This window comes from Vombatus ursinus, unplaced genomic scaffold (assembly GCF_900497805.2).
Source record: "Vombatus ursinus unplaced genomic scaffold, bare-nosed wombat genome assembly UNPS02014774.1, whole genome shotgun sequence".
NCBI lineage: Eukaryota > Metazoa > Chordata > Mammalia > Diprotodontia > Vombatidae > Vombatus > Vombatus ursinus.
Genome location: NW_020954552.1, coordinates 22,553,800 through 22,566,850, shown reverse-complemented (window position 1 = coordinate 22,566,850; position 13,051 = coordinate 22,553,800). Strand labels below are relative to the sequence as shown.

The 13,051-nt window shown below is 39.3% G+C and overlaps 1 pseudogene; it reads right to left on the bottom strand.

The window, feature by feature from the left end:
• Window positions 1–11,534: 11,534 nt before the first annotated feature.
• On the bottom strand, window positions 11,535–12,297 carry LOC114044594 (annotated as a pseudogene).
• Window positions 12,298–13,051: the final 754 nt, after the last annotated feature.

Below are 13,051 nucleotides of genomic sequence, written 5' to 3'. Positions count from 1 at the left end.
TGCCTGTATCACTGAAATCATGGGCTGAGTATCTGTCCCGTAAGACCATTCCAAGAACCTGGGATGTCACAAACAATAAGTCACGATGGATCGATTCTCAGTGGGGAGAATGTTAATTTGTAAATTAATTCCTTAATCTGAATTTCACACTTTAACACAGAAGGTTTTATATTTATGTCCAAACAAACACAATAAAAAAAAACAAATAAAAAAATTCTAGACTTTAGGTATAGATGTCAAACAATATATTTAAAATATTGACTTGTCAAACTAGCATTAACTCTCCTCTACTTTTATAATTGTATTAATTGTGTCTTATAAACTACAACTGTTCCCTAATGGGGAAGACATTCTACCTAAATGGAATAGCTTATATTATTTTGACAAAACCCTAGACACTTACTAAATTTTATTAAGTGGACCAGAGGTCCCATTACCCTCATTGTTAAGAAAGGTCTTTACTTCTGACACCTGCCAGAAAACAGATTCTAGAATTTGAAAGTCTGCCTAAATGCCTCAGGTGGGAAAAATGTCCTTGATATTGTTGTCGTGTAATGGTTCCCTAATACGTTGGTCTCTACCAGTATTTTCTTGAGGACCATTTATGAAATGGTAATGTACATCTGTACTTGAATGCAAGAACATACTATATTTGCATTTACTGTGAGACCAGCCAGGCCCCCACACTGCCTTAAAGACCCTTCATTCAAAAGACCACATTTCTGTAGAACTGCAGGTGACTTTCTTAAGGCAGTTTTCATGGCAATTTCTGTGTAATTTATATGTTTTTAAGTAGACTTTGCAATCTATTTCCAGGCAGTTTTCAAGTTTAAATGGTTTTATTGCTACTTTGAAAGGAGTCATTTCTTCTCTTTCTCCCCTTATTGCTTCTCACCTTCCAACTGTAATTGAACCAGCTCCCCTGTACTGATAGTGAACAGCACACAGCCTCAAAGTGCCTGCAGAACCAGATTAAGACATAATTGGGAAATGTTTAACAAAATAAATAAAAATACAATATAGATAATGCTAATTTACAATCTTGTTAAATGTTTAACAAAATAAGTAAAAGTACAATATAATATAGGTAATGTTCATTTGTCGTTTTCTAAGTTGATATACAGCCTACGGGAATCCGTTTTTAGTTAAGTTTAACCTCATTAGAACTGTACAGCATGAAAGACGGAGGCCTATAGCCACAATATGAAGGAACAGTGGAAGAACAGTGCAAACCTTCACTGGGCCAGCCACAGGTCCTTCTGGTACACAGAAATGAAAATTTAAGTATCATTGCAGCTTTGGGTTCCATGAATGACTCAAGAGCATTCGGTGGTATGACATTCAGCTTCCTGCCTTGTGTCCTACCACCATGTTCTTTGCTCAGTGCTTGTCTAAGTGCTTGACAGTTTAATTCCACTGGCAGCATAGGTACCTAGTAGGATTAGTTTCTTCACCTGATTGCCCTGAGGGAAAGAGGGAGGAAGAAAGATCTCCAGTGTTCCTCAGCTTTCAAGTTATAATGTTTCCCCCTCTTCTGCTGTAAATTATGTTCTTTTAATTACTTGCTTTAATCTTTTTTTTAAGGTGACCATATGCCCATTGGCTTTCTTCCCCTAACTCCTGATTGTTACCCCTTTCCCTTTGGGGTTTTACTTATTAGTTCTTTTTTCTCTCCTGCTTTTTTCTGGTTATATAATTCTTCCCTATCTTTTTCCTTCTCAGTCAAGTAGATTTCCCCTTCCTCTCCTGCCTTTCAACTAATCCTGTTCAGTAATTTAAAAAAAAAAATTTGTACCTCTTTCCAAAAAGGGATTTCTCTTATTCTCTTTATTATCCATCCTCTCTTTCTGTCTACTTTAGATCCTCATTCTCTGATTCATGATCTCTATAATTATCTAGTCTCTCTTTTGATTGTATTCCTCATATAGTCAAAGCTTCCAAGGTATCCATCCTCGGCTCTCCTTCAGATGTGTTCTGCCACTGCCTTGTAGAGCTTGATTGATTGATTGATTCCCTTTTTCCATTGTGTCTCATTCTCAGAACAATGTCAATTATTGTGAGTGTCAGAGGGATACTACCTCATAGTAGAGTTCTGCCCCTCCCCCAGGTCCCTGATTATACAGCCCACCACTGATCTGTACCTTCCTTTAGTTACCTTTCCCCCCACTCCCATATTTGCCCCATGCTTTCCCACTTTCCCCCAGGGGTTCCACCTTTTCCTCTTCCCAGTGTAGGACCAGTAGACTTTTCAAGGGCCAGATCCCCCCAGGCCAGACCCAATGTCCCCATCTTGGTTCACAGACCATTTCTCCTCACCCGTAGAATTCATTGGTAAAACCACCTCTTACCACCGAAGTAAAGCCTCCTTCCTTTCCCTCCTCTTTTTTAATCTTCCACCCTTCGTCCTCACCCCTGCCCCATAGGCTCTTCTCTTTCTAAGACCACAGAAGTCAGTTTACCCTCATTGTTAAACCTTGTTTTGACTCCAGCACATCACATTCTATTCCCCTCTTCCCTTCCCTCTCTTCATGTACCCTCCCATATTGTCATGTAGTTACATAGGAAAAAAAAATAGTAATTCACCTGTAGACAGGCTGTTGGAGGCAGCTAGGTGGCTCAATGGATAGAGCACTGGGCAATTCATTTAACCTCTGTTTTCCTCAATTTCCTCATCTGTAAAATGAGCTGGAGAAGGAAATGGCAAAGCATTCCAGTATCTTTGCCAAGAGAACCCCAAATGGGGTGAAGAAGAGTTGGACATGACTAAAATGGCTAAACAACAAGAAGGCAGGTTCTGTCTATAAAGCAAGGTTCTGTCTACCACTTCACTGTTACCTATACCAGATTTCCATCTTCATTCAGTCTCCCAGGGTATATTTAGAAAGAAGTCTCTTATTATTTTTTTTTACAACCATGAGGATAGATACAAAGGAGATTTTTTAAAAATGGGAACTTAAAATTATAGGTCTACCACCTCAGAGATTTCATGATTTTTATCAGTTTGTTGACTTCTTTTTTTTGGGCAAGGCAATTGGGGTAAAGTAACTTGCCCAGGGTCCCACAGCTAGTAAGTGTCAAGTGTCTGAGGCCAGATTTGAACTCAGGTCCTCCTGACTCCAGGGTTAGTATTCTATCTACTATGCCACCTAGCTGCCCCTGGGAGAAGTCTCTTATTGATCTCTCTCCTGTCACTCCATTGCTGTTGCTGTACTTGTCTGCTGCATTTATTCATTACTGTATTTCTGTTGCTTTGGGTGTTCAAGAAGCAAATGATCTCTTCAGTTCTTCAGTTTTAGTTTTCTTCCTAAAAATGTTTCAAATGCCTCTTTATTATTGAATGTCCATTTTTTTTCCATGTGTGGTGAAGTTCAAATTTGCAGAATAAGTTACTCTAGGCTACATTCTGAGCTCCATTGCTCTTTGGAACACATTATTTCATTCCTTCCTGTATCTTCTGGGGGGTACAGAATAGTCTTACATTATTCAAATGTCCTCTCCTTTGTATTTGAAGGTCTTTCTCCTGATTGCTTATAGAACTTGTTTCTGAATTGAATTATTTAATTTAACCACTATGTATCTTGGAATCTACAGCGTTGGGTTTTCTTCTGGAGGCAGTCTGTGAATTCTTTCAATTGGTGTTTCATATGTTCAGAAGTTCTGGCCTCCTGGGCAAGTCAATTAACCCCATCTGCCTCAGTTCCTCATCTATCTATAAAAGGAGCTGGAGAAGGAAATGGCAAAAAACAAACTCCAGTATTTGGGGCGGCTAGGTGGTGCAGTGAATAGAGCTCTGGCCTTGGAGTCAGGAGGACCTGAGTTCAAATCCAGCCTCAGACACTTAACACTTACTAGCTGTGTGACCCTGGGCAAGTCACTCAACCCCGATTGCCTCACCAAAAAGCAAAAAAAAGAAAAAAAGTTCTGGGAAGTTCTCTTCTATTATTTCCCTATTATTAAGGTTTTTATTATTTATTATTTATTTATTATTTATTATTTTATATATTTAGTATTAAGGTTTTTTGTCTTGTCACATTCTTCTGGGAGACTTATCATCCTTGGATTGTCTCTATGCATCCTGTCTTGGAGATCTATGTTTTTGCTTGCATAGTGAGCATTTTCTTCTATTCTAATGTTGTTTTTTGCTTCTTTTTCTAGATCGAGGTGGGGAACCTTCAACCTCAAGGCCACATGTGGCCCTCTAGGTCCTCAAGTATGCTAAAGGGCCACATGTGGCCTCGAGGCCACAGGTTCCCCACCCCTGTTATAGATTGTCCTTCACTTCTGTGTATTTTCATCCCCAATCTATTGTTCTGTCTTTTGTTTCTCTGGTGAGGTTTGCCATTGCAGATTATAGTTTTTCTATTTTGCTCATCGTTTTTGCTGTGTGAGACATAAATTCTGGTCTCATCATTCTCATTTCTTCTTTGAACCACTTAGGAGTGGTGTTTTGTGGTTTAATATTCCACAGGTCCTCTGTCTCATCAAGTTTTGGATCATTTACCTTTTTTTTTGCAGTATTTATTCATAAATGCCTGAACTCATTTATTGGCTCTGGAGGCCATATTTCCTTCTATTGTTACTGGTTTTCCTGTTGATTCATCTGCTTGTATTTGAGATCTTTGAGTTTTCTTCTTTCTGAAATCTTTGTTAATTTTAGCCTTTCCCCCACCCCCTTACTTCTTATCACTCACTTCTTGACTCTGATTGTGGTTTCCTTAGGGTCTAGATTTTAGACATATCAGTCTCCTTCCACACTGAGCAATTCACAGTTCACCAGCCTTGGTCTTTGCCCCAACTGACTTTGGAGTGGTCAGAATTGGCCAGAGCTGGACACTGTACTCTTTCCCTCAGGCTTAGTGGAGTGCTGCAAAGCACCCACCCCTACCACTTCTCTCCCTCCACCTTCCCCCAGAATATCCCATCCTGGTGTCATGTCTCACTCCCTCTCTTCTTTAGTTTTTTTGGCCCAGCCCTGACACCAGGTCTTCTAGTGTTACAGGATTGTTGGCCTGGCTCTGGCTGGGCAGGTGCTACAGGGTTGTCCATGCCAAAAGTTCAGAGTTTGGCAGCACTGATGCTATAAGGTTATAACCCCTGGCAGGGGCTACAGATACCTGACTGTCAGTTGCAGCTAGGGTAAACTTGTACAGTCTGGAGCCGGGGTTTTCATGGCACTGGAAAGAGGGTGAGGGTGGGGGTAACAGATTGGAGAGGATAGATTTTATTGTAAGCCTGTGTTATGTCCTTGGGTATGCTAGTGCAGTCTTGATGTCAATAGCATGAGAAGCGAGGGAGGGATGCTAAGTGAGCTGAGGGTCAGTGACTGTCAATCAGTCCATATGTTCTGGATTTTTTTTAACCTTCTTTTGGATTCTGGGTCTCCTAAACCATGGAGACTGTTGAAATTGCTTTATCTTTGGTGTATAATTTCTGTTTTGAAGAGGTTTGAAAGATCAGACCTCTCATGGGGTTTGGTCATGGGGATCAGAGAAAATGTCTAGCTCTCCATCTTGTTGCTCATGTGACCATGAAGCCCTGTTCTCCAGCTTTCATTTGCAATTTTGCTTCCATGAGGGAAGAAAAGGATATGCCCAACATAGACTTAGTACATGGATGCCTTTTCCCTGAGATATAGTGATGGTTGATAATAAAAGATTTCATTAATATAGAACTTCAAGGTTTGCCAAGTACTTTACAAATATCTCATTTGATCCTCACAACAATCCCAGAAGTTGGGTACTATTATTATTCCTATTTTACAGGTGAGTAAATTGAGGCAGGAAGAAATTAAGTGACTTGGTCAGGGTCACATTTCTGAGGCCAGATTTGAACTCAGATGTTCTTGATTCTATATCCAACACTATATTCACTGTACCATCTAGCTACCTCCTGGTTGGCTACTAGATGCTAACCTTTCTTTCTTTTTGCTTTTTGGTTTGTTTGGTTTTTTTTTGGCTAGAGCAACTCATGAGACTGTCTACCTATTAAGGCATAGAGAAGTTATAGTTTGTAGTGGTGGAGAGAATATCACACCAATGAAATCATAGTTCTTTTGAAGTATTCAAGTATAAGTATAGTTGAGCTAGAGAATGTATCTTCGGAATCTAAATAAGGGACATATCTTCTGGCCCTCTTATACCTTTTTCTGCCATGCTCCAGACTATTTTCTCTTTGGATGTGGGCTGCCTGTGTGATCTACCATTGGCAAGAAGAAGAATCTTTGTGATATGAATCAGCAAAGGAGAATTAGAAAGAGCAGTCAGGTAGATAGGGGAATCAGAGGATAGATCTGTGGGGACCTCAAAGGTCATCTAACCCAAGCTTTTTCATCTTACAAATAAGAAAACTGGAGCCCAAGGAGGTTAAGTGACTTATCCACAGTCATTTATATACTAATAATAATCAAGAGAGGGATAGGGTTTGAACCCAGCTCCTCTGATTCGAGCCAGAGCTCTCTCCACTGTATATCACTGCCTCACAGTGAAGAAAAGATAAACTTCAAAACAATGAAGCAGTGGTATGAAAGAAAGATGGGAGATTGTGATCCAAAATGAGAATTTCAGAGTTCAGGATCTTGAAAGTGGAACAGCTCTTAGATGTGACCATTCCACTGGCTTGCTGAGGTAGAGTAGAAACGGAAGTCATTAGAGTTGAGGAGGTTGATGGACTGGGAAGTCATAATATTATCATCAACAAAACTTTGAAATCACCAGTGGGTGTTTGGGTAGAGAGGAAAACTAAGTCAAGAGCTGAAGTTTCCAGAGGGCTGCAGGATGTTGTGAGTATCTAAGAGAGAAATTTAGGGCAGCCATGAGGATGAAGACAAGATGATATACTAGATGGCATGAACTTCTGTGGAAGAGAAATTGCTAAAAGGAGGTGGTAAAGCAATGGTTGCAAGTGATAGTGAAAAGCAAGGAATAGATGGTCTCCTCCTCTTGACCCTGTGAGTCAGTGCATGAGGGAAGGAGCAGTGGAGAAGATGTCAAGGGATGCAGTGTCTTTGGGGACAAAGCAGGTCTCAGTGCCAGGAGGCTAAAAAAGTATAAAAGGAAGTGGCTAAGGATTATGAGGAGTTGTTAACTGACATTTTTATCTATATGACCCTGGGCAAGTCACTTAACTTCCCTGGACCTTAGTTTCCTCATCTGGAAAATAAAAGGGTTGGACTAAATGGCCTCTAATATCCTTCACAGCTGTATATCTATAATCCTATGGGATTCCAGAGGGTAGAATGGCTGGGGTAGACAGAGAAGGATGGGGCTAGGGAGGTGAGAGAGAGAGTAAGAGAGGGGAGCAGGAAGGCAGCACTGAAGTACATTGAGTTTAGAGTACAGAGTGAGGTAGCAGAGGAAAGGTGTGTTGTCTCCTAGGCAAGTGTGGGTGACTGAATGACAGAGATCAGAGGGGTAAGGAGTGGGGACTCACTAACCCTAAGATATAAGAGTACCAAGGAGGCAGAAGCCTGTAGAATAAATCAGACCTAAGATCAGTGATGCAGCCTGCTCATATCCTGCTTCCCAGGTAAAGTTCCCACTGATTTGAAAAGTAGCTGGGAGGAGCCAGAGGTATAGCAACGGGAGGAGACTGGTAGATTCGTAGATTCATAAGATCTTTGTATTTAGATCTAGAAGGAGCCTTAGAGATTGCCTAATCTAATTTGTTTATATGTAGCAGCTATGGAACCCATTCACAAAAGTAGGGGATTCAGAATAGCTCTCTAAGGTGCAAGGAATTCTAAGGGACCACATTAACTTGAAATGATAGCTCATGAGCCCCCATCAATGTGTCTACTTTTTTTCTGGTCAGCCAGAAGATACAATTAGTTCAAAGCAAAGGCATTTAATGACATAGTCTGGTAAGAAGATCTGCATTAGACTATTGCCCCCATGCACAAACATATAAATCATCAAGATATCATAATTGAGGGGGCCATACATAAGGAATCTTTAGATTCTTCTGAGACTTCAGAATGATGTCACTGCTTATTGGTCGTTCTCTTCATTATTGCTCCAAAGGGCTCACTGAGCTGATTCCTAATTTACTACAGTATAATAGCTAGAACCTGCCCTGATAAGAGCAAGCTGGTAGCTCTTTAAGTCATAGCCACCAAACTCAACTAACAGAATTCAGACAGAATGTTCACAGGCTAAGATTAGGGCTTTTTTGTTTTTTAATACCTATTCCTCTACCAGAGATCAAAGCCTTCTGATATAGACAGATAACTATCTAACTTGGGGTTAACCATTCTTGAATACCCCCACACACACACACACATACACACCACGATCTCTGATTTGATTGCAGAAAATTTTGAGCTAGGACAAAAGATAACCTAATAGGCAAGTCAATGTTGTCCACTCATGGAGCCCACATTCCTGTTCTTTTTTTTTTTTGTGCATATTGCTCAGGAGCAAAGTCTGCTGTATTCTGGCTAGTGAAAAACCTTGGTCTTCTTACATCTAAATGAAGAAACAGAGGCCTAAAGAAATTAGGTCACTTACCCAAAGTCACATTCGGTACCAAAGCTAAGATCCCATCTCCCACAGCATACTAAACAATAATTCAATTTAACTCAAAAAGCATTTACTGAACATTTGCCTCTAAAACTGGAGAACTGTAATCTTCTTAAAGAAAATAAAACTTCCCAAACTCCAGAGAGTAGGGTAAAATACTCCAGTATCTCTTTACAAAAATGTAATTAGAAAATTATGGATTTTAAAGAAAAGTGATATCCACAATATTATGTGATAGAGCCAAGATAACATCATCAGACTGTGATGTAAGAATGACAATCGGAATGTAATCAAGGAAAAAAAGAAAGTCAAAACTGAAAAATTTCATATTATCACAGAATCAGAATGAAAAGTGGCCCCAGAGGTCATCTAATTCAACCATCTTACACTTCTTGACGTGTTCCATCTTCATCTGGCATGGTCTCCAGTGCTCTCACTGTTCCAGCTACCCTCTTCTGAGCATCCTCCAGTTTGTCTATGTGCTTCCTAAAATGCGACCCCACCCCCAGAAGTGAATATATATTCTCTAGATGTGGTCTGACCAGGGCAGGGTGCAGCTGAGCAATTGACTCTCCCATTCTAGACACTGTGCCTCTCTTAATGAACCTGAGGATAGCATGCTTTATTACCAGCCCTCTCCCTGGCTTCCCTCTCTCCCCAAACTGCTTTACTAATTCATTCAAACAGTTTTGAATCCACTTAACCATTCCATCACCCAGTCCACATCTCTCCATCTTGTCCACAAGAATACCATGACAGATGTTGACAAATGCTTTGCTAAAATCTAGGTATACTGTGTCTATTGCATTCCCTTAAGCTACAAGTCTAGGTAATTTGTTAAAAAAAAAAAAAGGATATGAGGTTATTCTGACAAGACCTGTTCTTCAGGAAGTCATGCTGACTTTTAATGATTACTGCTTCCCTTTCTAAATGCTCATAAATTATTCCTTTAAAAATGTATTCTAGCATTTTGCTGGAATTACAGGTCAAAGTCACTGGTTTAGGATTTATAGAGTCTACTTTTTTCTCTTTTTGGAAAATTGGTTAAATACTTGTCCTTCTCCAGTACTTCTGCACCTCTCCTATTCTCAAGATCTTTCAAAGATTACTGACAGTAACTCAGAAAAAAACCTCTGATTGTTTTTCCTATACCCTAGGATGTAGAAGGTCCATGCCTGGTGATTTGGACTCACTGGAGTTAACTTGGTGGGGTTTTTTTGTGTACCATCTCCTCACATCATCAGTTTCAACTCCTTGTTTAAGTAATTTTGTTCTATTCTTCCCAAGTCAAAGAAGTATCCTCAGAGACTCTCCTAATCTCTTTAAGAGTACCCCTCTTCTCCAGAGGCCAGGCCAGGGACTAAAAAAAGCCAGTTTCAGAAAGAATGGTGGAACCCAAAAGACTGTGACTGTGACTCACTCAGAGTCTCTCAGCAACATTGTCTGAAGAGGCCACCCTCACCTTTTGAGGGTAACAGACCACATGCAAACTAAGGTTCTGTTACAACAAAAAGCCAGCAGCAAGTGGGGGTAAGCAGAACAGTACTGAGTCTTCTCAAGATAGAGCATTGGTAGTAAGCACATCTTCAGCTAGGACATCATAAAAAAAATCAATAGAGTGATTGATTGAGAAAGACAAAAGCCAACTGAAGGGAAGAAATGAGCCAACATTACAAGGAATGTTTCCTGTTTTCATTTAGAGAATGAAATATAGAATACTTCCCTAGTCGTTCAAGTTCTTTTGATGTTGTATCTGAAGCATAACACCCAACAATAAGTCAGCAAGGAGGCATTCTTTAAAAAATACTTATTTTATATTGCAAATTTAACACTGTCCTTCTGACAAATTTGCCTACCTTACTGATATTAAATATGTATACAGTTTTCTTCATTCACTAAACCAATTACCAAATGAACAGGGATTTGTGAATATAATTATGAAGAAGGATTTCTCCAACATAATTCAATGAATCAACATTAGCAAAACAAAATTAGTAGCATGTGCTATGAGTGAGGATGTGGAAAGTCTCATACCAGACTGGACATTACAACTGTTTTCTATATAACAAGATTCTACTAATATTATATTCCAAAAGTATACTTCTTATCTAACACTAAATATGAAAAAACAAACAACCTACAAAAAAGTAAACTCTTAATTTTATGCAATTATGCCAAAGTATAATTTAAACAGGAACTTCAAAATATGTATGTGGAAACAGAAAAAGTAGTCATTTACTGCCTTTAATCCACCTTTTCAGCATGGTAACACCAGCTCCTCCATTACAACCTGCATACAACAGAAGTTAGCATTTGTGCAGTTTTTGTATTTATTTTATAGCCGACAAATTGCAACTGCAGTCTCAGTATGAAAGTACTTTGCAACAAAAGAAAATGAGTTATAATTGCCTAGAAAAGATGAAGATAGCACAAAAAATCTCTGCAAAGACAGAAATGTAGCAACTCCAAGGATAGTTCTGAAGAGCATCTGGAGAATAAATGAAAATGTCAAATAAGTAAGCAACTAAATTAGAATTTTTTTTCTTGTTTGATTGCATTTATTTTCTCTATCAACCTGTACATAAAAGAAAAATAAGTCACATCTGGGTATTGGTATTTTTATTAACACTTCTTACTAAAACAGTATCACTATGAAAAAGTCTTTAGATAATCTGTGTAATGCAATATCTCTATCCCAATTAGAGTAAATGGGGAAAAAATCCACATCTGAAATTTGACATTATGAATTTAAACATTATATACATTATTATAGTCTAAATTACAGCTACATATAATCTAAATCATTATCATAATCTGTATATTTTATAGGCTTTTTGCTTTTCTTTTGCCTGAGTTCATCCCTGAAATCGTAGGTGAAAAGATTTGGGTCTTTATCACACAGTTTTCTGTAGACATCACAGAGGTTCTTGAAATGCAAGATGGAGAGCTGGACTAGCCATAAAGTAGGGGCCACATCAACCAACATTAACATTTTTCAGTGTTTTTTGAGCATTCAGCTTATTTCCTTCTGAACTGAAAAGTACTCTGAACAACTTTTTCCACAAACTTAAATGGCTGATTTATCCATGGTTGCACCAGGGGAGTGAAATGAACCACTCCCACATCCACCTATGGTTTGGAAACAAAAGCTCAGTCTAAAATCATTAAAGAATGATGAACCTTGCAGAGATACTGAGCCATAATGGAAAGTTGACTTGTAGTTTACTTCCTGTACTGACAGTCTCTCAGCCTTTTGAAAGGTCAAGGTCATCTATATTCTGCCATAAACAAAAGGTCCATCTCTTTTTTAAATATTTTCAAGTCACTTAATAATCAGCAGAGTAGACACAGTGAAAGGCAGGTTGCCAATAATATACACACTTGGAGGATCATCTTCCCACATTCTTTGAAGGTGTTCTGGAAAAGCCTTTTCCACTTTAAACGTCAACACATCCCCATGGACATCCCTCTATTTTCCAGGTGCTGCATCAGATAGCATCTGTAACCTGGGAATAAATCCAGTGTCCTTTTTCAACCACAAGATCAGCTACTTGAAAATTAAGAATGGATCCTGTGATGCCACGTGGTCCAAAGCCTACTTCAGAAACTGAGCATTTTTCAGATTGCCAGTCTTTTGTACAATCTTATCTGTCAGCCTAAAGTCCAGGAGGAAGTTCTGGGACAGCTGTTTTTGGGCTCAGAGTCTGAGAAGTTGAATGATCTCCCTAATCGTGGGCAAAAACAGGAGGCAGAAAGCAGCTAGCTTTGCCTGGGCACTCATGAGGTTGGTGTAGGACACTCCTCAGATGGGCCTGGGCAAAGGGCCTCTGAAGTAGAATTCTTAAGGAACAAACCCTCAAATCAAACTAGAAATTAGAGATATTAGAAAAAAAAGAAACTATCTCAGTGGATTCCCTGAAAAATAAAATAACAGAATTGAGAAGTAAAAATATAGACAGAAGGAAAAATAATAGAACAAATTCACAAAATAATAATGTAAAAATATATGAGAACTCTACAGAACAAGAATAATGAACCTGAAGACAGGATATAAAGAGATAGTCTAAGCAGAGGTGGGGAACCTGTGACCCTCTAGGTTCTCAAGTGTGGCCCTTTGATTGAATCCAAACTTCACAGAATTTGAGGACCTAGAGGGCTACATGTGTCCTGGAGGCTTCAGGTTCCCCACCCCTGGTCTAAAGCATAGATTCCCAAAGTGGGTGATACTGCCCCCTGGGAGGCACTGGAATGATGGGGGGCGGGGAGCAGAGGAGGCGGGCATAGCAGTTTGAAGTGACACAAATTTCAAAACAAAACAAAACAGTTAAAGGCTTAAAGAGAGTACATTTCCAGAAGGGGCGCAGAGTAATTTTCTTTTTTTTTTTTGAAAAGGGGGCAGAAGGCCAAATAACTTTGGGAACCTCTGGTCTAAAGATTACAAGTTTTTCCAAAAAACATCATGAAAAATAAAAATTGACTACCACATGCCAACCATACCCAAAAAAATTGCCCAGAAATATCAGAAACACCTGGTA